Source organism: Ambystoma mexicanum, unplaced genomic scaffold (genome assembly GCF_040938575.1).
Source record: "Ambystoma mexicanum isolate Mex_15411 unplaced genomic scaffold, UKY_AmexF1_1 Mex_scaf1, whole genome shotgun sequence".
NCBI classification, from domain to species: domain Eukaryota; kingdom Metazoa; phylum Chordata; class Amphibia; order Caudata; family Ambystomatidae; genus Ambystoma; species Ambystoma mexicanum.
Genome location: NW_027182324.1, coordinates 867,936 through 892,095, shown reverse-complemented (window position 1 = coordinate 892,095; position 24,160 = coordinate 867,936). Strand labels below are relative to the sequence as shown.

The following is a 24,160-nucleotide window of genomic DNA, read 5'->3' as shown; positions in this document are numbered from 1 at the left end:
GGCAAAACATTCAAATCCGTAAGTGGGTGAACATTAAAGTCCTAGATGCTGCAAATCTCTATATCTGGATACGGAATGACTGAAAAAAGTTATGTCTCCAGTGTCAAAATGTGTGTAATGCACTAGTAATTAATTTCCTTTATTGACCAGTGAGGTAGCCATGTATGGAGGTGCTGTAGAGTGAAAATCAAGTTTCAAATGGGCAGTGATCCCTGTGCCTGGATAGCTCAGTCGGTAGAGCATCAGACTTTTAATCTGAGGGTCCAGGGTTCAAGTCACTGTTCAGGTGTACCTTTGCTTCTTTTACAAAAAATTAAGCAGGAAATATGAATTGCTCATTCTAATATGTGCTATTTCTGATGGCATCGCAACCTTGGGCAATATGACTCTAAGGTAGTGGAGTCCAGAGTTCTTGGAGGCTTTGCCAACATTTCAAGCCTGACTGTGCTTCTAAATAGCATGAAATAGCAATCTTTGTACAAAGTTTTAACATTGGGGAGACAGATTGGTCGAAAAAAAAGCAGACAGGCGCTGCTGAGATTCAAACTCAGGATCTCCTGTTTACTAGACAGGCGCTTTAACCAACTAAGCCACAGCACCTTTTTTGCATCTGGTCTCCTTTCCTTCCTCATGTAATCATTTAGAAGTGAAATCCACTTTTTTTAAGGCTAGGCTTCTGTAGCAATATAACTTTTCAAAATGTTTTCCAATTGACTGAAACTCCATTGCACAAAACGAGCATGTCATTAATCGTCGATTTAGAGTGGACTGCATTGCCCAGTGTGTGCATTGAGGAGCACATGTTCGTCTTTACTGGGGAGCAAGTTTGCACTCATGAATGTGGCAAAACATTCAAATCCGTAAGTGGGTGAACATTAAAGTCCTAGATGCTGCAAATCTCTATATCTGGATACGGAATGACTGAAAAAAGTTATGTCTCCAGTGTCAAAATGTGTGTAATGCACTAGTAATTCATTTCCTTTATTGACCAGTGAGGTAGCCATGTATGGAGGTGCTGTAGAGTGAAAATCAAGTTTCAAATGGGCAGTGATCCCTGTGCCTGGATAGCTCAGTCGGTAGAGCATCAGAATTTTCATCTGAGGGTCCAGGGTTCAAGTCCCTGTTCAGGCGTACCTTTGCTTCTTTTACAAAAAATTAAGCAGGAAATATGAATTGCTCATTCTAATATGTGCTATTTCTGATGGCATCGCAACCTTGGGCAATATGACTCTAAGGTAGTGGAGTCCAGAGTTCTTGGATGCTTTGCCAACATTTCAAGCCTGACTGTGCTTCTAAATAGCATGAAATAGCAATCTTTGTACAAAGTTTTAATATTGGGGAGACAGATTGGTCGAAAAAAAAGCAGACAGGCGCTGCTGAGATTTGAACTCAGGATCTCCTATTTACTAGACAGGCGCTTTAACCAACTAAGCCGCAGCACCTTTTTTGCATCTGGTCTCCTTTCCTTCCTCATGTAATCATTTAGAAGTGAAATCCACTTTTTTAAGGCTGGGCTTCTGTTGCAATATAACTTTTCAAAATGTTTTCCAATTGACTGAAACTCCATTGCACAAAACGAGCATGTCATTAATCGTCGATTTAGAGTGGACTGCATTGCCCAGTGTGTGCATTGAGGAGCACATGTTCGTCTTTACTGGGGAGCAAGTTTGCACTCATGAATGTGGCAAAACATTCAAATCCGTAAGTGGGTGAACATTAAAGTCCTAGATGCTGCAAATCTCTATATCTGGATACGGAATGACTGAAAAAAGTTATGTCTCCAGTGTCAAAATGTGTGTAATGCACTAGTAATTCATTTCCTTTATTGCCCAGTGAGGTAGCCATGTATGGAGGTGCTGTAGAGTGAAAATCAAGTTTCAAATGGGCAGTAATCCCTGTGCCTGGATAGCTCAGTTGGTAGAGCATCAGACTTTTAATCTGAGGGTCCAGGGTTCAAGTCCCTGTTCAGGCGTACCTTTGCTTCTTTTACAAAAAATTAAGCAGGAAATATGAATTGCTCATTCTAATATGTGCTATTTCTGATGGCATCGCAACCTTGGGCAATATGACTCTAAGGTAGTGGAGTCCAGAGTTCTTGGATGCTTTGCCAACATTTCAAGCCTGACTGTGCTTCTAAATAGCATGAAATAGCAATCTTTGTACAAAGTTTTAATATTGGGGAGACAGATTGGTCGAAAAAAAAGCAGACAGGCGCTGCTGAGATTCGAACTCAGGATCTCCTGTTTACTAGACAGGCGCTTTAACCAACTAAGCCGCAGCACCTTTTTTGCATCTGGTCTCCTTTCCTTCCTCATGTAATCATTTAGAAGTGAAATCCACTTTTTTAAGGCTGGGCTTCTGTTGCAATATAACTTTTCAAAATGTTTTCCAATTGACTGAAACTCCATTGCACAAAACGAGCATGTCATTAATCGTCGATTTAGAGTGGACTGCATTGCCCAGTGTGTGCATTGAGGAGCACATGTTCGTCTTTACTGGGGAGCAAGTTTGCACTCATGAATGTGGCAAAACATTCAAATCCGTAAGTGGGTGACCATTAAAGTCCTACATGCTGCAAATCTCTATATCTGGATACGGAATGACTGAAAAAAGTTATGTCTCCAGTGTCAAAATGTGTGTAATGCACTAGTAATTCATTTCCTTTATTGACCAGTGAGGTAGCCATGTATGGAGGTGCTGTAGAGTGAAAATCAAGTTTCAAATGGGCAGTGATCCCTGTGCCTGGATAGCTCAGTCGGTAGAGCATCAGACTTTTCATCTGAGGGTCCAGGGTTCAAGTCCCTGTTCAGGCGTACCTTTGCTTCTTTTACAAAAAATTAAGCAGGAAATATGAATTGCTCATTCTAATATGTGCTATTTCTGATGGCATCGCAACCTTGGGCAATATGACTCTAAGGTAGTGGAGTCCAGAGTTCTTGGATGCTTTGCCAACATTTCAAGCCTGACTGTGCTTCTAAATAGCATGAAATAGCAATCTTTGTACAAAGTTTTAATATTGGGGAGACAGATTGGTCGAAAAAAAAGCAGACAGGCGCTGCTGAGATTTGAACTCAGGATCTCCTGTTTACTAGACAGGCGCTTTAACCAACTAAGCCGCAGCACCTTTTTTGCATCTGGTCTCCTTTCCTTCCTCATGTAATCATTTAGAAGTGAAATCCACTTTTTTAAGGCTGGGCTTCTGTTGCAATATAACTTTTCAAAATGTTTTCCAATTGACTGAAACTCCATTGCACAAAACGAGCATGTCATTAATCGTCGATTTAGAGTGGACTGCATTGCCCAGTGTGTGCATTGAGGAGCACATGTTCGTCTTTACTGGGGAGCAAGTTTGCACTCATGAATGTGGCAAAACATTCAAATCCGTAAGTGGGTGAACATTAAAGTCCTAGATGCTGCAAATCTCTATATCTGGATACGGAATGACTGAAAAAAGTTATGTCTCCAGTGTCAAAATGTGTGTAATGCACTAGTAATTCATTTCCTTTATTGCCCAGTGAGGTAGCCATGTATGGAGGTGCTGTAGAGTGAAAATCAAGTTTCAAATGGGCAGTAATCCCTGTGCCTGGATAGCTCAGTCGGTAGAGCATCAGACTTTTAATCTGAGGGTCCAGGGTTCAAGTCCCTGTTCAGGCGTACCTTTGCTTCTTTTACAAAAAATTAAGCAGGAAATATGAATTGCTCATTCTAATATGTGCTATTTCTGATGGCATCGCAACCTTGGGCAATATGACTCTAAGGTAGTGGAGTCCAGAGTTCTTGGATGCTTTGCCAACATTTCAAGCCTGACTGTGCTTCTAAATAGCATGAAATAGCAATCTTTGTACAAAGTTTTAATATTGGGGAGACAGATTGGTCGAAAAAAAAGCAGACAGGCGCTGCTGAGATTCGAACTCAGGATCTCCTGTTTACTAGACAGGCGCTTTAACCAACTAAGCCGCAGCACCTTTTTTGCATCTGGTCTCCTTTCCTTCCTCATGTAATCATTTAGAAGTGAAATCCACTTTTTTAAGGCTGGGCTTCTGTTGCAATATAACTTTTCAAAATGTTTTCCAATTGACTGAAACTCCATTGCACAAAACGAGCATGTCATTAATCGTCGATTTAGAGTGGACTGCATTGCCCAGTGTGTGCATTGAGGAGCACATGTTCGTCTTTACTGGGGAGCAAGTTTGCACTCATGAATGTGGCAAAACATTCAAATCCGTAAGTGGGTGACCATTAAAGTCCTACATGCTGCAAATCTCTATATCTGGATACGGAATGACTGAAAAAAGTTATGTCTCCAGTGTCAAAATGTGTGTAATGCACTAGTAATTCATTTCCTTTATTGACCAGTGAGGTAGCCATGTATGGAGGTGCTGTAGAGTGAAAATCAAGTTTCAAATGGGCAGTGATCCCTGTGCCTGGATAGCTCAGTCGGTAGAGCATCAGACTTTTCATCTGAGGGTCCAGGGTTCAAGTCCCTGTTCAGGCGTACCTTTGCTTCTTTTACAAAAAATTAAGCAGGAAATATGAATTGCTCATTCTAATATGTGCTATTTCTGATGGCATCGCAACCTTGGGCAATATGACTCTAAGGTAGTGGAGTCCAGAGTTCTTGGATGCTTTGCCAACATTTCAAGCCTGACTGTGCTTCTAAATAGCATGAAATAGCAATCTTTGTACAAAGTTTTAATATTGGGGAGACAGATTGGTCGAAAAAAAAGCAGACAGGCGCTGGTGAGATTCGAACTCAGGATCTCCTGTTTACTAGACAGGCGCTTTAACCAACTAAGCCACAGCACCTTTTTTGCATCTGGTCTCCTTTCCTTCCTCATGTAATCATTTAGAAGTGAAATCCACTTTTTTAACGCTGGGCTTCTGTTGCAATATAACTTTTCAAAATGTTTTCCAATTGACTGAAACTCCATTGCACAAAACGAGCATGTCATTAATCGTCGATTTAGAGTGGACTGCATTGCCCAGTGTGTGCATTGAGGAGCACATGTTCGTCTTTACTGGGGAGCAAGTTTGCACTCATGAATGTGGCAAAACATTCAAATCCGTAAGTGGGTGAACATTAAAGTCCTAGATGCTGCAAATCTCTATATCTGGATACGGAATGACTGAAAAAAGTTATGTCTCCAGTGTCAAAATGTGTGTAATGCACTAGTAATTAATTTCCTTTATTGACCAGTGAGGTAGCCATGTATGGAGGTGCTGTAGAGTGAAAATCAAGTTTCAAATGGGCAGTGATCCCTGTGCCTGGATAGCTCAGTCGGTAGAGCATCAGACTTTTAATCTGAGGGTCCAGGGTTCAAGTCACGGTTCAGGCGTACCTTTGCTTCTTTTACAAAAAATTAAGCAGGAAATATGAATTGCTCATTCTAATATGTGCTATTTCTGATGGCATCGCAACCTTGGGCAATATGACTCTAAGGTAGTGGAGTCCAGAGTTCTTGGAGGCTTTGCCAACATTTCAAGCCTGACTGTGCTTCTAAATAGCATGAAATAGCAATCTTTGTACAAAGTTTTAACATTGGGGAGACAGATTGGTCGAAAAAAAAGCAGACAGGCGCTGCTGACATTCAAACTCAGGATCTCCTGTTTACTAGACAGGCGCTTTAACCAACTAAGCCACAGCACCTTTTTTGCATCTGGTCTCCTTTCCTTCCTCATGTAATCATTTAGAAGTGAAATCCACTTTTTTTAAGGCTAGGCTTCTGTAGCAATATAACTTTTCAAAATGTTTTCCAATTGACTGAAACTCCATTGCACAAAACGAGCATGTCATTAATCGTCGATTTAGAGTGGACTGCATTGCCCAGTGTGTGCATTGAGGAGCACATGTTCGTCTTTACTGGGGAGCAAGTTTGCACTCATGAATGTGGCAAAACATTCAAATCCGTAAGTGGGTGACCATTAAAGTCCTACATGCTGCAAATCTCTATATCTGGATACGGAATGACTGAAAAAAGTTATGTCTCCAGTGTCAAAATGTGTGTAATGCACTAGTAATTCATTTCCTTTATTGACCAGTGAGGTAGCCATGTATGGAGGTGCTGTAGAGTGAAAATCAAGTTTCAAATGGGCAGTGATCCCTGTGCCTGGATAGCTCAGTCGGTAGAGCATCAGACTTTTAATCTGAGGGTCCAGGGTTCAAGTCACTGTTCAGGCGTACCTTTGCTTCTTTTACAAAAAATTAAGCAGGAAATATGAATTGCTCATTCTAATATGTGCTATTTCTGATGGCATCGCAACCTTGGGCAATATGACTCTAAGGTAGTGGAGTCCAGAGTTCTTGGATGCTTTGCCAACATTTCAAGCCTGACTGTGCTTCTAAATAGCATGAAATAGCAATCTTTGTACAAAGTTTTAATATTGGGGAGACAGATTGGTCGAAAAAAAAGCAGACAGGCGCTGGTGAGATTCGAACTCAGGATCTCCTGTTTACTAGACAGGCGCTTTAACCAACTAAGCCACAGCACCTTTTTTGCATCTGGTCTCCTTTCCTTCCTCATGTAATCATTTAGAAGTGAAATCCACTTTTTTAAGGCTGGGCTTCTGTTGCAATATAACTTTTCAAAATGTTTTCCAATTGACTGAAACTCCATTGCACAAAACGAGCATGTCAGTAATCGACGATTTAGAGTGGACTGCATTGCCCAGTGTGTGCATTGAGGAGCACATGTACGTCTTTACTGGTGAGCAAGTTTGCACTCATGAATGCGGCAAAACATTCAAATGCGTGGGCTGGATGACCATTAAAGTCCTACATGCTGCAAATCTCTATATCTGGATACGGAATGACTGAAAAAAGTTATGTCTCCAGTGTCAAAATGTGTGTAATGCACTAGTAATTCATTTCCTTTATTGACCAGTGAGGTAGCCATGTATGGAGGTGCTGTAGAGTGAAAATCAAGTTTCAAATGGCAGTGATCCCTGTGCCTGGATAGCTCAGTCGGTAGAGCATCAGACTTTTAATCTGAGGGTCCAGGGTTCAAGTCCCTGTTCAGGCGTACCTTTGCTTCTTTTACAATAAATTAAGCAGGAAATATGAATTGCTCATTCTAATATTTGCTATTTCTGATGGCATCACAACCTTGGGCAATATGACTCTAAGGTAGTGGAGACCAGAGTTCTTGGGTGCTTTGCCAACATTTCAAGCCTGACTGTGCTTCTAAATAGCATGAAATAGCAATCTTTGTACAAAGTTTTAATATTGGGGAGACAGATTGGTCGAAAAAAAAAGCAGAGAGGCGCTGCTGAGATTCGAACTCAGGATCTCCTTTTTACTAGACAGGCGCTTTAACCAACTAAGCCACAGCACCTTTTTTGCATCTGGTCTCCTTTCCTTCCTCATGTAATCATTTAGAAGTGAAATCCACTTTTTTTTAAGGCTGGGCTTCTGTTGCAATATAACTTTTCAAAATGTTTTCCAATTGACTGAAACTCCATTGCACAAAACGAGCATGTCATTAATCGTCGATTTAGAGTGGACTGCATTGCCCAGTGTGTGCATTGAGGAGCACATGTTCGTCTTTAATGGGGAGCAAGTTTGCACTCATGAATGTGGCAAAACATTCAAATCCGTAAGTGGGTGAACATTAAAGTCCTAGATGCTGCAAATCTCTATATCTGGATACGGAATGACTGAAAAAAGTTATGTCTCCAGTGTCAAAATGTGTGTAATGCACTAGTAATTCATTTCCTTTATTGACCAGTGAGGTAGCCATGTATGGAGGTGCTGTAGAGTGAAAATCAAGTTTCAAATGGGCAGTGATCCCTGTGCCTGGATAGCTCAGTTGGTAGAGCGTCAGACTTTTAATCTGAGGGTCCAGGGTTCAAGTCCCTGTTCAGGCGTACCTTTGCTTCTTTTACAAAAAATTAAGCAGGAAATATGAATTGCTCATTCTAATATGTGCTATTTCTGATGGCATCGCAACCTTGGGCAATATGACTCTAAGGTAGTGGAGTCCAGAGTTCTTGGATGCTTTGCCAACATTTCAAGCCTGACTGTGCTTCTAAATAGCATGAAATAGCAATCTTTGTACAAAGTTTTAATATTGGGGAGACAGATTGGTCGAAAAAAAAGCAGACAGGCGCTGCTGAGATTCAAACTCAGGATCTCCTGTTTACTAGACAGGCGCTTTAACCAACTAAGCCGCAGCACCTTTTTTGCATCTGGTCTCCTTTCCTTCCTCATGTAATCATTTAGAAGTGAAATCCACTTTTTTAAGGCTGGGCTTCTGTTGCAATATAACTTTTCAAAATGTTTTCCAATTGACTGAAACTCCATTGCACAAAACGAGCATGTCATTAATCGTCGATTTAGAGTGGACTGCATTGCCCAGTGTGTGCATTGAGGAGCACATGTTCGTCTTTACTGGGGAGCAAGTTTGCACTCATGAATGTGGCAAAACATTCAAATCCGTAAGTGGGTGAACATTAAAGTCCTAGATGCTGCAAATCTCTATATCTGGATACGGAATGTCTGAAAAAAGTTATGTCTCCAGTGTCAAAATGTGTGTAATGCACTAGTAATTCATTTCCTTTATTGACCAGTGAGGTAGCCATGTATGGAGGTACTGTAGAGTGAAAATCAAGTTTCAAATGGGCAGTGATCCCTGTGCCTGGATAGCTCAGTCGGTAGAGCATCAGACTTTTAATCTGAGGGTCCAGGGTTCAAGTCACTGTTCAGGCGTACCTTTGCTTCTTTTACAAAAAATTAAGCAGGAAATATGAATTGCTCATTCTAATATGTGCTATTTCTGATGGCATCGCAACCCTGGGCAATATGACTCTAAGGTAGTGGAGTCCAGAGTTCTTGGAGGCTTTGCCAACATTTCAAGCCTGACTGTGCTTCTAAATAGCATGAAATAGCAATCTTTGTACAAAGTTTTAACATTGGGGAGACAGATTGGTCGAAAAAAAAGCAGACAGGCGCTGCTGAGATTCAAACTCAGGATCTCCTGTTTACTAGACAGGCGCTTTAACCAACTAAGCCACAGCACCTTTTTTGCATCTGGTCTCCTTTCCTTCCTCATGTAATCATTTAGAAGTGAAATCCACTTTTTTTAAGGCTAGGCTTCTGTTGCAATATAACTTTTCAAAATGTTTTCCAATTGACTGAAACTCCATTGCACAAAACGAGCATGTCAGTAATCGTCGATTTAGAGTGGACTGCATTGCCCAGTGTGTGCATTGAGGAGCACATGTTCGTCTTTACTGGGGAGCAAGTTTGCACTCATGAATGTGGCAAAACATTCAAATCCGTAAGTGGGTGACCATTAAAGTCCTACATGCTGCAAATCTCTATATCTGGATACGGAATGACTGAAAAAAGTTATGTCTCCAGTGTCAAAATGTGTGTAATGCACTAGTAATTCATTTCCTTTATTGACCAGTGAGGTAGCCATGTATGGAGGTGCTGTAGAGTGAAAATCAAGTTTCAAATGGGCAGTGATCCCTGTGCCTGGATAGCTCAGTCGGTAGAGCATCAGACTTTTAATCTGAGGGTCCAGGGTTCAAGTCCCTGTTCAGGCGTACCTTTGCTTCTTTTACAAAAAATTAAGCAGGAAATATGAATTGCTCATTCTAATATGTGCTATTTCTGATGGCATCGCAACCTTGGGCAATATGACTCTAAGGTAGTGGAGTCCAGAGTTCTTGGATGCTTTGCCAACATTTCAAGCCTGACTGTGCTTCTAAATAGCATGAAATAGCAATCTTTGTACAAAGTTTTAATATTGGGGAGACAGATTGGTCGAAAAAAAAGCAGACAGGCGCTGCTGAGATTCGAACTCAGGATCTCCTGTTTACTAGACAGGCACTTTAACCAACTAAGCCACAGCACCTTTTTTGCATCTGGTTTCCTTTCCTTCCTCATGTAATCATTTAGAAGTGAAATCCACTTTTTTAAGGCTGGGCTTCTGTTGCAATATAACTTTTCAAAATGTTTTCCAATTGACTGAAACTCCATTGCACAAAACGAGCATGTCATTAATCGTCGATTTAGAGTGGACTGCATTGCCCAGTGTGTGCATTGAGGAGCACATGTTCGTCTTTACTGGGGAGCAAGTTTGCACTCATGAATGTGGCAAAACATTCAAATCCGTAAGTGGGTGAACATTAAAGTCCTAGATGCTGCAAATCTCTATATCTGGATACGGAATGACTGAAAAAAGTTATGTCTCCAGTGTCAAAATGTGTGTAATGCACTAGTAATTAATTTCCTTTATTGACCAGTGAGGTAGCCATGTATGGAGGTGCTGTAGAGTGAAAATCAAGTTTCAAATGGGCAGTGATCCCTGTGCCTGGATAGCTCAGTCGGTAGAGCATCAGACTTTTAATCTGAGGGTCCAGGGTTCAAGTCACTGTTCAGGTGTACCTTTGCTTCTTTTACAAAAAATTAAGCAGGAAATATGAATTGCTCATTCTAATATGTGCTATTTCTGATGGCATCGCAACCTTGGGCAATATGACTCTAAGGTAGTGGAGTCCAGAGTTCTTGGAGGCTTTGCCAACATTTCAAGCCTGACTGTGCTTCTAAATAGCATGAAATAGCAATCTTTGTACAAAGTTTTAACATTGGGGAGACAGATTGGTCGAAAAAAAAGCAGACAGGCGCTGCTGAGATTCAAACTCAGGATCTCCTGTTTACTAGACAGGCGCTTTAACCAACTAAGCCACAGCACCTTTTTTGCATCTGGTCTCCTTTCCTTCCTCATGTAATCATTTAGAAGTGAAATCCACTTTTTTTAAGGCTAGGCTTCTGTAGCAATATAACTTTTCAAAATGTTTTCCAATTGACTGAAACTCCATTGCACAAAACGAGCATGTCATTAATCGTCGATTTAGAGTGGACTGCATTGCCCAGTGTGTGCATTGAGGAGCACATGTTCGTCTTTACTGGGGAGCAAGTTTGCACTCATGAATGTGGCAAAACATTCAAATCCGTAAGTGGGTGAACATTAAAGTCCTAGATGCTGCAAATCTCTATATCTGGATACGGAATGACTGAAAAAAGTTATGTCTCCAGTGTCAAAATGTGTGTAATGCACTAGTAATTCATTTCCTTTATTGACCAGTGAGGTAGCCATGTATGGAGGTGCTGTAGAGTGAAAATCAAGTTTCAAATGGGCAGTGATCCCTGTGCCTGGATAGCTCAGTCGGTAGAGCATCAGAATTTTCATCTGAGGGTCCAGGGTTCAAGTCCCTGTTCAGGCGTACCTTTGCTTCTTTTACAAAAAATTAAGCAGGAAATATGAATTGCTCATTCTAATATGTGCTATTTCTGATGGCATCGCAACCTTGGGCAATATGACTCTAAGGTAGTGGAGTCCAGAGTTCTTGGATGCTTTGCCAACATTTCAAGCCTGACTGTGCTTCTAAATAGCATGAAATAGCAATCTTTGTACAAAGTTTTAATATTGGGGAGACAGATTGGTCGAAAAAAAAGCAGACAGGCGCTGCTGAGATTTGAACTCAGGATCTCCTGTTTACTAGACAGGCGCTTTAACCAACTAAGCCGCAGCACCTTTTTTGCATCTGGTCTCCTTTCCTTCCTCATGTAATCATTTAGAAGTGAAATCCACTTTTTTAAGGCTGGGCTTCTGTTGCAATATAACTTTTCAAAATGTTTTCCAATTGACTGAAACTCCATTGCACAAAACGAGCATGTCATTAATCGTCGATTTAGAGTGGACTGCATTGCCCAGTGTGTGCATTGAGGAGCACATGTTCGTCTTTACTGGGGAGCAAGTTTGCACTCATGAATGTGGCAAAACATTCAAATCCGTAAGTGGGTGAACATTAAAGTCCTAGATGCTGCAAATCTCTATATCTGGATACGGAATGACTGAAAAAAGTTATGTCTCCAGTGTCAAAATGTGTGTAATGCACTAGTAATTCATTTCCTTTATTGCCCAGTGAGGTAGCCATGTATGGAGGTGCTGTAGAGTGAAAATCAAGTTTCAAATGGGCAGTAATCCCTGTGCCTGGATAGCTCAGTTGGTAGAGCATCAGACTTTTAATCTGAGGGTCCAGGGTTCAAGTCCCTGTTCAGGCGTACCTTTGCTTCTTTTACAAAAAATTAAGCAGGAAATATGAATTGCTCATTCTAATATGTGCTATTTCTGATGGCATCGCAACCTTGGGCAATATGACTCTAAGGTAGTGGAGTCCAGAGTTCTTGGATGCTTTGCCAACATTTCAAGCCTGACTGTGCTTCTAAATAGCATGAAATAGCAATCTTTGTACAAAGTTTTAATATTGGGGAGACAGATTGGTCGAAAAAAAAGCAGACAGGCGCTGCTGAGATTCGAACTCAGGATCTCCTGTTTACTAGACAGGCGCTTTAACCAACTAAGCCGCAGCACCTTTTTTGCATCTGGTCTCCTTTCCTTCCTCATGTAATCATTTAGAAGTGAAATCCACTTTTTTAAGGCTGGGCTTCTGTTGCAATATAACTTTTCAAAATGTTTTCCAATTGACTGAAACTCCATTGCACAAAACGAGCATGTCATTAATCGTCGATTTAGAGTGGACTGCATTGCCCAGTGTGTGCATTGAGGAGCACATGTTCGTCTTTACTGGGGAGCAAGTTTGCACTCATGAATGTGGCAAAACATTCAAATCCGTAAGTGGGTGACCATTAAAGTCCTACATGCTGCAAATCTCTATATCTGGATACGGAATGACTGAAAAAAGTTATGTCTCCAGTGTCAAAATGTGTGTAATGCACTAGTAATTCATTTCCTTTATTGACCAGTGAGGTAGCCATGTATGGAGGTGCTGTAGAGTGAAAATCAAGTTTCAAATGGGCAGTGATCCCTGTGCCTGGATAGCTCAGTCGGTAGAGCATCAGACTTTTCATCTGAGGGTCCAGGGTTCAAGTCCCTGTTCAGGCGTACCTTTGCTTCTTTTACAAAAAATTAAGCAGGAAATATGAATTGCTCATTCTAATATGTGCTATTTCTGATGGCATCGCAACCTTGGGCAATATGACTCTAAGGTAGTGGAGTCCAGAGTTCTTGGATGCTTTGCCAACATTTCAAGCCTGACTGTGCTTCTAAATAGCATGAAATAGCAATCTTTGTACAAAGTTTTAATATTGGGGAGACAGATTGGTCGAAAAAAAAGCAGACAGGCGCTGCTGAGATTTGAACTCAGGATCTCCTGTTTACTAGACAGGCGCTTTAACCAACTAAGCCGCAGCACCTTTTTTGCATCTGGTCTCCTTTCCTTCCTCATGTAATCATTTAGAAGTGAAATCCACTTTTTTAAGGCTGGGCTTCTGTTGCAATATAACTTTTCAAAATGTTTTCCAATTGACTGAAACTCCATTGCACAAAACGAGCATGTCATTAATCGTCGATTTAGAGTGGACTGCATTGCCCAGTGTGTGCATTGAGGAGCACATGTTCGTCTTTACTGGGGAGCAAGTTTGCACTCATGAATGTGGCAAAACATTCAAATCCGTAAGTGGGTGAACATTAAAGTCCTAGATGCTGCAAATCTCTATATCTGGATACGGAATGACTGAAAAAAGTTATGTCTCCAGTGTCAAAATGTGTGTAATGCACTAGTAATTCATTTCCTTTATTGCCCAGTGAGGTAGCCATGTATGGAGGTGCTGTAGAGTGAAAATCAAGTTTCAAATGGGCAGTAATCCCTGTGCCTGGATAGCTCAGTCGGTAGAGCATCAGACTTTTAATCTGAGGGTCCAGGGTTCAAGTCCCTGTTCAGGCGTACCTTTGCTTCTTTTACAAAAAATTAAGCAGGAAATATGAATTGCTCATTCTAATATGTGCTATTTCTGATGGCATCGCAACCTTGGGCAATATGACTCTAAGGTAGTGGAGTCCAGAGTTCTTGGATGCTTTGCCAACATTTCAAGCCTGACTGTGCTTCTAAATAGCATGAAATAGCAATCTTTGTACAAAGTTTTAATATTGGGGAGACAGATTGGTCGAAAAAAAAGCAGACAGGCGCTGCTGAGATTCGAACTCAGGATCTCCTGTTTACTAGACAGGCGCTTTAACCAACTAAGCCGCAGCACCTTTTTTGCATCTGGTCTCCTTTCCTTCCTCATGTAATCATTTAGAAGTGAAATCCACTTTTTTAAGGCTGGGCTTCTGTTGCAATATAACTTTTCAAAATGTTTTCCAATTGACTGAAACTCCATTGCACAAAACGAGCATGTCATTAATCGTCGATTTAGAGTGGACTGCATTGCCCAGTGTGTGCATTGAGGAGCACATGTTCGTCTTTACTGGGGAGCAAGTTTGCACTCATGAATGTGGCAAAACATTCAAATCCGTAAGTGGGTGACCATTAAAGTCCTACATGCTGCAAATCTCTATATCTGGATACGGAATGACTGAAAAAAGTTATGTCTCCAGTGTCAAAATGTGTGTAATGCACTAGTAATTCATTTCCTTTATTGACCAGTGAGGTAGCCATGTATGGAGGTGCTGTAGAGTGAAAATCAAGTTTCAAATGGGCAGTGATCCCTGTGCCTGGATAGCTCAGTCGGTAGAGCATCAGACTTTTCATCTGAGGGTCCAGGGTTCAAGTCCCTGTTCAGGCGTACCTTTGCTTCTTTTACAAAAAATTAAGCAGGAAATATGAATTGCTCATTCTAATATGTGCTATTTCTGATGGCATCGCAACCTTGGGCAATATGACTCTAAGGTAGTGGAGTCCAGAGTTCTTGGATGCTTTGCCAACATTTCAAGCCTGACTGTGCTTCTAAATAGCATGAAATAGCAATCTTTGTACAAAGTTTTAATATTGGGGAGACAGATTGGTCGAAAAAAAAGCAGACAGGCGCTGGTGAGATTCGAACTCAGGATCTCCTGTTTACTAGACAGGCGCTTTAACCAACTAAGCCACAGCACCTTTTTTGCATCTGGTCTCCTTTCCTTCCTCATGTAATCATTTAGAAGTGAAATCCACTTTTTTAACGCTGGGCTTCTGTTGCAATATAACTTTTCAAAATGTTTTCCAATTGACTGAAACTCCATTGCACAAAACGAGCATGTCATTAATCGTCGATTTAGAGTGGACTGCATTGCCCAGTGTGTGCATTGAGGAGCACATGTTCGTCTTTACTGGGGAGCAAGTTTGCACTCATGAATGTGGCAAAACATTCAAATCCGTAAGTGGGTGAACATTAAAGTCCTAGATGCTGCAAATCTCTATATCTGGATACGGAATGACTGAAAAAAGTTATGTCTCCAGTGTCAAAATGTGTGTAATGCACTAGTAATTAATTTCCTTTATTGACCAGTGAGGTAGCCATGTATGGAGGTGCTGTAGAGTGAAAATCAAGTTTCAAATGGGCAGTGATCCCTGTGCCTGGATAGCTCAGTCGGTAGAGCATCAGACTTTTAATCTGAGGGTCCAGGGTTCAAGTCACGGTTCAGGCGTACCTTTGCTTCTTTTACAAAAAATTAAGCAGGAAATATGAATTGCTCATTCTAATATGTGCTATTTCTGATGGCATCGCAACCTTGGGCAATATGACTCTAAGGTAGTGGAGTCCAGAGTTCTTGGAGGCTTTGCCAACATTTCAAGCCTGACTGTGCTTCTAAATAGCATGAAATAGCAATCTTTGTACAAAGTTTTAACATTGGGGAGACAGATTGGTCGAAAAAAAAGCAGACAGGCGCTGCTGACATTCAAACTCAGGATCTCCTGTTTACTAGACAGGCGCTTTAACCAACTAAGCCACAGCACCTTTTTTGCATCTGGTCTCCTTTCCTTCCTCATGTAATCATTTAGAAGTGAAATCCACTTTTTTTAAGGCTAGGCTTCTGTAGCAATATAACTTTTCAAAATGTTTTCCAATTGACTGAAACTCCATTGCACAAAACGAGCATGTCATTAATCGTCGATTTAGAGTGGACTGCATTGCCCAGTGTGTGCATTGAGGAGCACATGTTCGTCTTTACTGGGGAGCAAGTTTGCACTCATGAATGTGGCAAAACATTCAAATCCGTAAGTGGGTGACCATTAAAGTCCTACATGCTGCAAATCTCTATATCTGGATACGGAATGACTGAAAAAAGTTATGTCTCCAGTGTCAAAATGTGTGTAATGCACTAGTAATTCATTTCCTTTATTGACCAGTGAGGTAGCCATGTATGGAGGTGCTGTAGAGTGAAAATCAAGTTTCAAAGGGGCAGTGATCCCTGTGCCTGGATAGCTCAGTTGGTAGAGCGTCAGACTTTTAATCTGAGGGTCCAGGGTTCAAGTCCCTGTTCAGGCGTACCTTTGCTTCTTTTACAAAAAATTAAGCAGGAAATATGAATTGCTCATTCTAATATGTGCTATTTCTGATGGCATCGCAACCTTGGGCAATATGACTCTAAGGTAGTGGAGTCCAGAGTTCTTGGATGCTTTGCCAACATTTCAAGCCTGACTGTGCTTCTAAATAGCATGAAATAGCAATCTTTGTACAAAGTTTTAATATTGGGGAGACAGATTGGTCGAAAAAAAAGCAGACAGGCGCTGCTGAGATTCAAACTCAGGATCTCCTGTTTACTAGACAGGCGCTTTAACCAACTAAGCCGCAGCACCTTTTTTGCATCTGGTCTCCTTTCCTTCCTCATGTAATCATTTAGAAGTGAAATCCACTTTTTTAAGGCTGGGCTTCTGTTGCAATATAACTTTTCAAAATGTTTTCCAATTGACTGAAACTCCATTGCACAAAACGAGCATGTCATTAATCGTCGATTTAGAGTGGACTGCATTGCCCAGTGTGTGCATTGAGGAGCACATGTTCGTCTTTACTGGGGAGCAAGTTTGCACTCATGAATGTGGCAAAACATTCAAATCCGTAAGTGGGTGAACATTAAAGTCCTAGATGCTGCAAATCTCTATATCTGGATACGGAATGTCTGAAAAAAGTTATGTCTCCAGTGTCAAAATGTGTGTAATGCACTAGTAATTCATTTCCTTTATTGACCAGTGAGGTAGCCATGTATGGAGGTACTGTAGAGTGAAAATCAAGTTTCAAATGGGCAGTGATCCCTGTGCCTGGATAGCTCAGTCGGTAGAGCATCAGACTTTTAATCTGAGGGTCCAGGGTTCAAGTCACTGTTCAGGCGTACCTTTGCTTCTTTTACAAAAAATTAAGCAGGAAATATGAATTGCTCATTCTAATATGTGCTATTTCTGATGGCATCGCAACCCTGGGCAATATGACTCTAAGGTAGTGGAGTCCAGAGTTCTTGGAGGCTTTGCCAACATTTCAAGCCTGACTGTGCTTCTAAATAGCATGAAATAGCAATCTTTGTACAAAGTTTTAACATTGGGGAGACAGATTGGTCGAAAAAAAAGCAGACAGGCGCTGCTGAGATTCAAACTCAGGATCTCCTGTTTACTAGACAGGCGCTTTAACCAACTAAGCCACAGCACCTTTTTTGCATCTGGTCTCCTTTCCTTCCTCATGTAATCATTTAGAAGTGAAATCCACTTTTTTTAAGGCTAGGCTTCTGTTGCAATATAACTTTTCAAAATGTTTTCCAATTGACTGAAACTCCATTGCACAAAACGAGCATGTCAGTAATCGTCGATTTAGAGTGGACTGCATTGCCCAGTGTGTGCATTGAGGAGCACATGTTCGTCTTTACTGGGGAGCAAGTTTGCACTCATGAATGTGGCAAAACATTCAAATCCGTAAGTGGGTGACCATTAAAGTCCTACATGCTGCAAATCTCTATATCTGGATACGGAATGACTGAAAAAAGTTATGTCTCCAGTGTCAAAATGTGTGTAATGCACTAGTAATTCATTTCCTTTATTGACCAGTGAGGTAGCCATGTATGGAGGTGCTGTAGAGTGAAAATCAAGTTTCAAATGGGCAGTGATCCCTGTGCCTGGATAGCTCAGTCGGTAGAGCATCAGACTTTTAATCTGAGGGTCCAGGGTTCAAGTCCCTGTTCAGGCGTACCTTTGCTTCTTTTACAAAAAATTAAGCAGGAAATATGAATTGCTCATTCTAATATGTGCTATTTCTGATGGCATCGCAACCTTGGGCAATATGACTCTAAGGTAGTGGAGTCCAGAGTTCTTGGATGCTTTGCCAACATTTCAAGCCTGACTGTGCTTCTAAATAGCATGAAATAGCAATCTTTGTACAAAGTTTTAATATTGGGGAGACAGATTGGTCGAAAAAAAAGCAGACAGGCGCTGCTGAGATTCGAACTCAGGATCTCCTGTTTACTAGACAGGCACTTTAACCAACTAAGCCACAGCACCTTTTTTGCATCTGGTTTCCTTTCCTTCCTCATGTAATCATTTAGAAGTGAAATCCACTTTTTTAAGGCTGGGCTTCTGTTGCAATATAACTTTTCAAAATGTTTTCCAATTGACTGAAACTCCATTGCACAAAACGAGCATGTCATTAATCGTCGATTTAGAGTGGACTGCATTGCCCAGTGTGTGCATTGAGGAGCACATGTTCGTCTTTACTGGGGAGCAAGTTTGCACTCATGGATGTGGCAAAACATTCAAATCCGTAAGTGGGTGAACATTAAAGTCCTAGATGCTGCAAATCTCTATATCTGGATACGGAATGACTGAAAAAAGTTATGTCTCCAGTGTCAAAATGTGTGTAATGCACTAGTAATTAATTTCCTTTATTGACCAGTGAGGTAGCCATGTATGGAGGTGCTGTAGAGTGAAAATCAAGTTTCAAATGGGCAGTGATCCCTGTGCCTGGATAGCTCAGTCGGTAGAGCATCAGACTTTTAATCTGAGGGTCCAGGGTTCAAGTCACTGTTCAGGTGTACCTTTGCTTCTTTTACAAAAAATTAAGCAGGAAATATGAATTGCTCATTCTAATATGTGCTATTTCTGATGGCATCGCAACCTTGGGCAATATGACTCTAAGGTAGTGGAGTCCAGAGTTCTTGGAGGCTTTGCCAACATTTCAAGCCTGACTGTGCTTCTAAATAGCATGAAATAGCAATCTTTGTACAAAGTTTTAACATTGGGGAGACAGATTGGTCGAAAAAAAAGCAGACAGGCGCTGCTGAGATTCAAACTCAGGATCTCCTGTTTACTAGACAGGCGCTTTAACCAACTAAGCCACAGCACCTTTTTTGCATCTGGTCTCCTTTCCTTCCTCATGTAATCATTTAGAAGTGAAATCCACTTTTTTTAAGGCTAGGCTTCTGTAGCAATATAACTTTTCAAAATGTTTTCCAATTGACTGAAACTCCATTGCACAAAACGAGCATGTCATTAATCGTCGATTTAGAGTGGACTGCATTGCCCAGTGTGTGCATTGAGGAGCACATGTTCGTCTTTACTGGGGAGCAAGTTTGCACTCATGAATGTGGCAAAACATTCAAATCCGTAAGTGGGTGAACATTAAAGTCCTAGATGCTGCAAATCTCTATATCTGGATACGGAATGACTGAAAAAAGTTATGTCTCCAGTGTCAAAATGTGTGTAATGCACTAGTAATTCATTTCCTTTATTGACCAGTGAGGTAGCCATGTATGGAGGTGCTGTAGAGTGAAAATCAAGTTTCAAATGGGCAGTGATCCCTGTGCCTGGATAGCTCAGTCGGTAGAGCATCAGAATTTTCATCTGAGGGTCCAGGGTTCAAGTCCCTGTTCAGGCGTACCTTTGCTTCTTTTACAAAAAATTAAGCAGGAAATATGAATTGCTCATTCTAATATGTGCTATTTCTGATGGCATCGCAACCTTGGGCAATATGACTCTAAGGTAGTGGAGTCCAGAGTTCTTGGATGCTTTGCCAACATTTCAAGCCTGACTGTGCTTCTAAATAGCATGAAATAGCAATCTTTGTACAAAGTTTTAATATTGGGGAGACAGATTGGTCGAAAAAAAAGCAGACAGGCGCTGCTGAGATTTGAACTCAGGATCTCCTGTTTACTAGACAGGCGCTTTAACCAACTAAGCCGCAGCACCTTTTTTGCATCTGGTCTCCTTTCCTTCCTCATGTAATCATTTAGAAGTGAAATCCACTTTTTTAAGGCTGGGCTTCTGTTGCAATATAACTTTTCAAAATGTTTTCCAATTGACTGAAACTCCATTGCACAAAACGAGCATGTCATTAATCGTCGATTTAGAGTGGACTGCATTGCCCAGTGTGTGCATTGAGGAGCACATGTTCGTCTTTACTGGGGAGCAAGTTTGCACTCATGAATGTGGCAAAACATTCAAATCCGTAAGTGGGTGAACATTAAAGTCCTAGATGCTGCAAATCTCTATATCTGGATACGGAATGACTGAAAAAAGTTATGTCTCCAGTGTCAAAATGTGTGTAATGCACTAGTAATTCATTTCCTTTATTGCCCAGTGAGGTAGCCATGTATGGAGGTGCTGTAGAGTGAAAATCAAGTTTCAAATGGGCAGTAATCCCTGTGCCTGGATAGCTCAGTCGGTAGAGCATCAGACTTTTAATCTGAGGGTCCAGGGTTCAAGTCCCTGTTCAGGCGTACCTTTGCTTCTTTTACAAAAAATTAAGCAGGAAATATGAATTGCTCATTCTAATATGTGCTATTTCTGATGGCATCGCAACCTTGGGCAATATGACTCTAAGGTAGTGGAGTCCAGAGTTCTTGGATGCTTTGCCAACATTTCAAGCCTGACTGTGCTTCTAAATAGCATGAAATAGCAATCTTTGTACAAAGTTTTAATATTGGGGAGACAGATTGGTCGAAAAAAAAGCAGACAGGCGCTGCTGAGATTCGAACTCAGGATCTCCTGTTTACTAGACAGGCGCTTTAACCAACTAAGCCGCAGCACCTTTTTTGCATCTGGTCTCCTTTCCTTCCTCATGTAATCATTTAGAAGTGAAATCCACTTTTTTAAGGCTGGGCTTCTGTTGCAATATAACTTTTCAAAATGTTTTCCAATTGACTGAAACTCCATTGCACAAAACGAGCATGTCATTAATCGTCGATTTAGAGTGGACTGCATTGCCCAGTGTGTGCATTGAGGAGCACATGTTCGTCTTTACTGGGGAGCAAGTTTGCACTCATGAATGTGGCAAAACATTCAAATCCGTAAGTGGGTGACCATTAAAGTCCTACATGCTGCAAATCTCTATATCTGGATACGGAATGACTGAAAAAAGTTATGTCTCCAGTGTCAAAATGTGTGTAATGCACTAGTAATTCATTTCCTTTATTGACCAGTGAGGTAGCCATGTATGGAGGTGCTGTAGAGTGAAAATCAAGTTTCAAATGGGCAGTGATCCCTGTGCCTGGATAGCTCAGTCGGTAGAGCATCAGACTTTTCATCTGAGGGTCCAGGGTTCAAGTCCCTGTTCAGGCGTACCTTTGCTTCTTTTACAAAAAATTAAGCAGGAAATATGAATTGCTCATTCTAATATGTGCTATTTCTGATGGCATCGCAACCTTGGGCAATATGACTCTAAGGTAGTGGAGTCCAGAGTTCTTGGATGCTTTGCCAACATTTCAAGCCTGACTGTGCTTCTAAATAGCATGAAATAGCAATCTTTGTACAAAGTTTTAATATTGGGGAGACAGATTGGTCGAAAAAAAAGCAGACAGGCGCTGCTGAGATTTGAACTCAGGATCTCCTGTTTACTAGACAGGCGCTTTAACCAACTAAGCCGCAGCACCTTTTTTGCATCTGGTCTCCTTTCCTTCCTCATGTAATCATTTAGAAGTGAAATCCACTTTTTTAAGGCTGGGCTTCTGTTGCAATATAACTTTTCAAAATGTTTTCCAATTGACTGAAACTCCATTGCACAAAACGAGCATGTCATTAATCGTCGATTTAGAGTGGACTGCATTGCCCAGTGTGTGCATTGAGGAGCACATGTTCGTCTTTACTGGGGAGCAAGTTTGCACTCATGAATGTGGCAAAACATTCAAATCCGTAAGTGGGTGAACATTAAAGTCCTAGATGCTGCAAATCTCTATATCTGGATACGGAATGACTGAAAAAAGTTATGTCTCCAGTGTCAAAATGTGTGTAATGCACTAGTAATTCATTTCCTTTATTGCCCAGTGAGGTAGCCATGTATGGAGGTGCTGTAGAGTGAAAATCAAGTTTCAAATGGGCAGTAATCCCTGTGCCTGGATAGCTCAGTCGGTAGAGCATCAGACTTTTAATCTGAGGGTCCAGGGTTCAAGTCCCTGTTCAGGCGTACCTTTGCTTCTTTTACAAAAAATTAAGCAGGAAATATGAATTGCTCATTCTAATATGTGCTATTTCTGATGGCATCGCAACCTTGGGCAATATGACTCTAAGGTAGTGGAGTCCAGAGTTCTTGGATGCTTTGCCAACATTTCAAGCCTGACTGTGCTTCTAAATAGCATGAAATAGCAATCTTTGTACAAAGTTTTAATATTGGGGAGACAGATTGGTCGAAAAAAAAGCAGACAGGCGCTGCTGAGATTCGAACTCAGGATCTCCTGTTTACTAGACAGGCGCTTTAACCAACTAAGCCGCAGCACCTTTTTTGCATCTGGTCTCCTTTCCTTCCTCATGTAATCATTTAGAAGTGAAATCCACTTTTTTAAGGCTGGGCTTCTGTTGCAATATAACTTTTCAAAATGTTTTCCAATTGACTGAAACTCCATTGCACAAAACGAGCATGTCATTAATCGTCGATTTAGAGTGGACTGCATTGCCCAGTGTGTGCATTGAGGAGCACATGTTCGTCTTTACTGGGGAGCAAGTTTGCACTCATGAATGTGGCAAAACATTCAAATCCGTAAGTGGGTGACCATTAAAGTCCTACATGCTGCAAATCTCTATATCTGGATACGGAATGACTGAAAAAAGTTATGTCTCCAGTGTCAAAATGTGTGTAATGCACTAGTAATTCATTTCCTTTATTGACCAGTGAGGTAGCCATGTATGGAGGTGCTGTAGAGTGAAAATCAAGTTTCAAATGGGCAGTGATCCCTGTGCCTGGATAGCTCAGTCGGTAGAGCATCAGACTTTTAATCTGAGGGTCCAGGGTTCAAGTCCCTGTTCAGGCGTACCTTTGCTTCTTTTACAAAAAATTAAGCAGGAAATATGAATTGCTCATTCTAATATGTGCTATTTCTGATGGCATCGCAACCTTGGGCAATATGACTCTAAGGTAGTGGAGTCCAGAGTTCTTGGATGCTTTGCCAACATTTCAAGCCTGACTCTGCTTCTAAATAGCATGAAATAGCAATCTTTGTACAAAGTTTTAATATTGGGGAGACAGATTGGTCGAAAAAAAAGCAGACAGGCGCTGGTGAGATTCGAACTCAGGATCTCCTGTTTACTAGACAGGCGCTTTAACCAACTAAGCCACAGCACCTTTTTTGCATCTGGTCTCCTTTCCTTCCTCATGTAATCATTTAGAAGTGAAATCCACTTTTTTAACGCTGGGCTTCTGTTGCAATATAACTTTTCAAAATGTTTTCCAATTGACTGAAACTCCATTGCACAAAACGAGCATGTCATTAATCGTCGATTTAGAGTGGACTGCATTGCCCAGTGTGTGCATTGAGGAGCACATGTTCGTCTTTACTGGGGAGCAAGTTTGCACTCATGAATGTGGCAAAACATTCAAATCCGTAAGTGGGTGAACATTAAAGTCCTAGATGCTGCAAATCTCTATATCTGGATACGGAATGACTGAAAAAAGTTATGTCTCCAGTGTCAAAATGTGTGTAATGCACTAGTAATTAATTTCCTTTATTGCCCAGTGAGGTAGCCATGTATGGAGGTGCTGTAGAGTGAAAATCAAGTTTCAAATGGGCAGTGATCCCTGTGCCTGGATAGCTCAGTCGGTAGAGCATCAGACTTTTAATCTGAGGGTCCAGGGTTCAAGTCACGGTTCAGGCGTACCTTTGCTTCTTTTACAAAAAATTAAGCAGGAAATATGAATTGCTCATTCTAATATGTGCTATTTCTGATGGCATCGCAACCTTGGGCAATATGACTCTAAGGTAGTGGAGTCCAGAGTTCTTGGAGGCTTTGCCAACATTTCAAGCCTGACTGTGCTTCTAAATAGCATGAAATAGCAATCTTTGTACAAAGTTTTAACATTGGGGAGACAGATTGGTCGAAAAAAAAGCAGACAGGCGCTGCTGACATTCAAACTCAGGATCTCCTGTTTACTAGACAGGCGCTTTAACCAACTAAGCCACAGCACCTT

General features: G+C 41.2%; 12 non-coding genes across 12 annotated transcripts; all 12 read left to right on the top strand.

The window, feature by feature from the left end:
• The first annotated feature begins 1,899 nt into the window (after window positions 1-1,899).
• On the top strand, window positions 1,900-1,972 carry TRNAK-UUU (transfer RNA lysine (anticodon UUU)). The gene has a single exon. It is a non-coding gene; the product is annotated as a tRNA-Lys (tRNA).
• A 1,609-nt stretch (window positions 1,973-3,581) lies between these two features.
• On the top strand, window positions 3,582-3,654 carry TRNAK-UUU (transfer RNA lysine (anticodon UUU)). The gene has a single exon. It is a non-coding gene; the product is annotated as a tRNA-Lys (tRNA).
• Window positions 3,655-6,946: 3,292 nt separating this feature from the next.
• Window positions 6,947-7,019, top strand: TRNAK-UUU (transfer RNA lysine (anticodon UUU)). Its single transcript has one exon. It is a non-coding gene; the product is annotated as a tRNA-Lys (tRNA).
• Window positions 7,020-7,790: 771 nt separating this feature from the next.
• On the top strand, window positions 7,791-7,863 carry TRNAK-UUU (transfer RNA lysine (anticodon UUU)). The gene has a single exon. It is a non-coding gene; the product is annotated as a tRNA-Lys (tRNA).
• A 1,610-nt stretch (window positions 7,864-9,473) lies between these two features.
• TRNAK-UUU (transfer RNA lysine (anticodon UUU)) lies at window positions 9,474-9,546 on the top strand. Its single transcript has one exon. It is a non-coding gene; the product is annotated as a tRNA-Lys (tRNA).
• Window positions 9,547-11,997: 2,451 nt separating this feature from the next.
• Window positions 11,998-12,070, top strand: TRNAK-UUU (transfer RNA lysine (anticodon UUU)). Its single transcript has one exon. It is a non-coding gene; the product is annotated as a tRNA-Lys (tRNA).
• A 1,609-nt stretch (window positions 12,071-13,679) lies between these two features.
• On the top strand, window positions 13,680-13,752 carry TRNAK-UUU (transfer RNA lysine (anticodon UUU)). Its single transcript has one exon. It is a non-coding gene; the product is annotated as a tRNA-Lys (tRNA).
• A 2,451-nt stretch (window positions 13,753-16,203) lies between these two features.
• Window positions 16,204-16,276, top strand: TRNAK-UUU (transfer RNA lysine (anticodon UUU)). Its single transcript has one exon. It is a non-coding gene; the product is annotated as a tRNA-Lys (tRNA).
• A 1,610-nt stretch (window positions 16,277-17,886) lies between these two features.
• Window positions 17,887-17,959, top strand: TRNAK-UUU (transfer RNA lysine (anticodon UUU)). Its single transcript has one exon. It is a non-coding gene; the product is annotated as a tRNA-Lys (tRNA).
• A 2,451-nt stretch (window positions 17,960-20,410) lies between these two features.
• On the top strand, window positions 20,411-20,483 carry TRNAK-UUU (transfer RNA lysine (anticodon UUU)). Its single transcript has one exon. It is a non-coding gene; the product is annotated as a tRNA-Lys (tRNA).
• A 1,609-nt stretch (window positions 20,484-22,092) lies between these two features.
• TRNAK-UUU (transfer RNA lysine (anticodon UUU)) lies at window positions 22,093-22,165 on the top strand. The gene has a single exon. It is a non-coding gene; the product is annotated as a tRNA-Lys (tRNA).
• A 768-nt stretch (window positions 22,166-22,933) lies between these two features.
• Window positions 22,934-23,006, top strand: TRNAK-UUU (transfer RNA lysine (anticodon UUU)). The gene has a single exon. It is a non-coding gene; the product is annotated as a tRNA-Lys (tRNA).
• The last annotated feature ends 1,154 nt before the right edge of the window (window positions 23,007-24,160 follow it).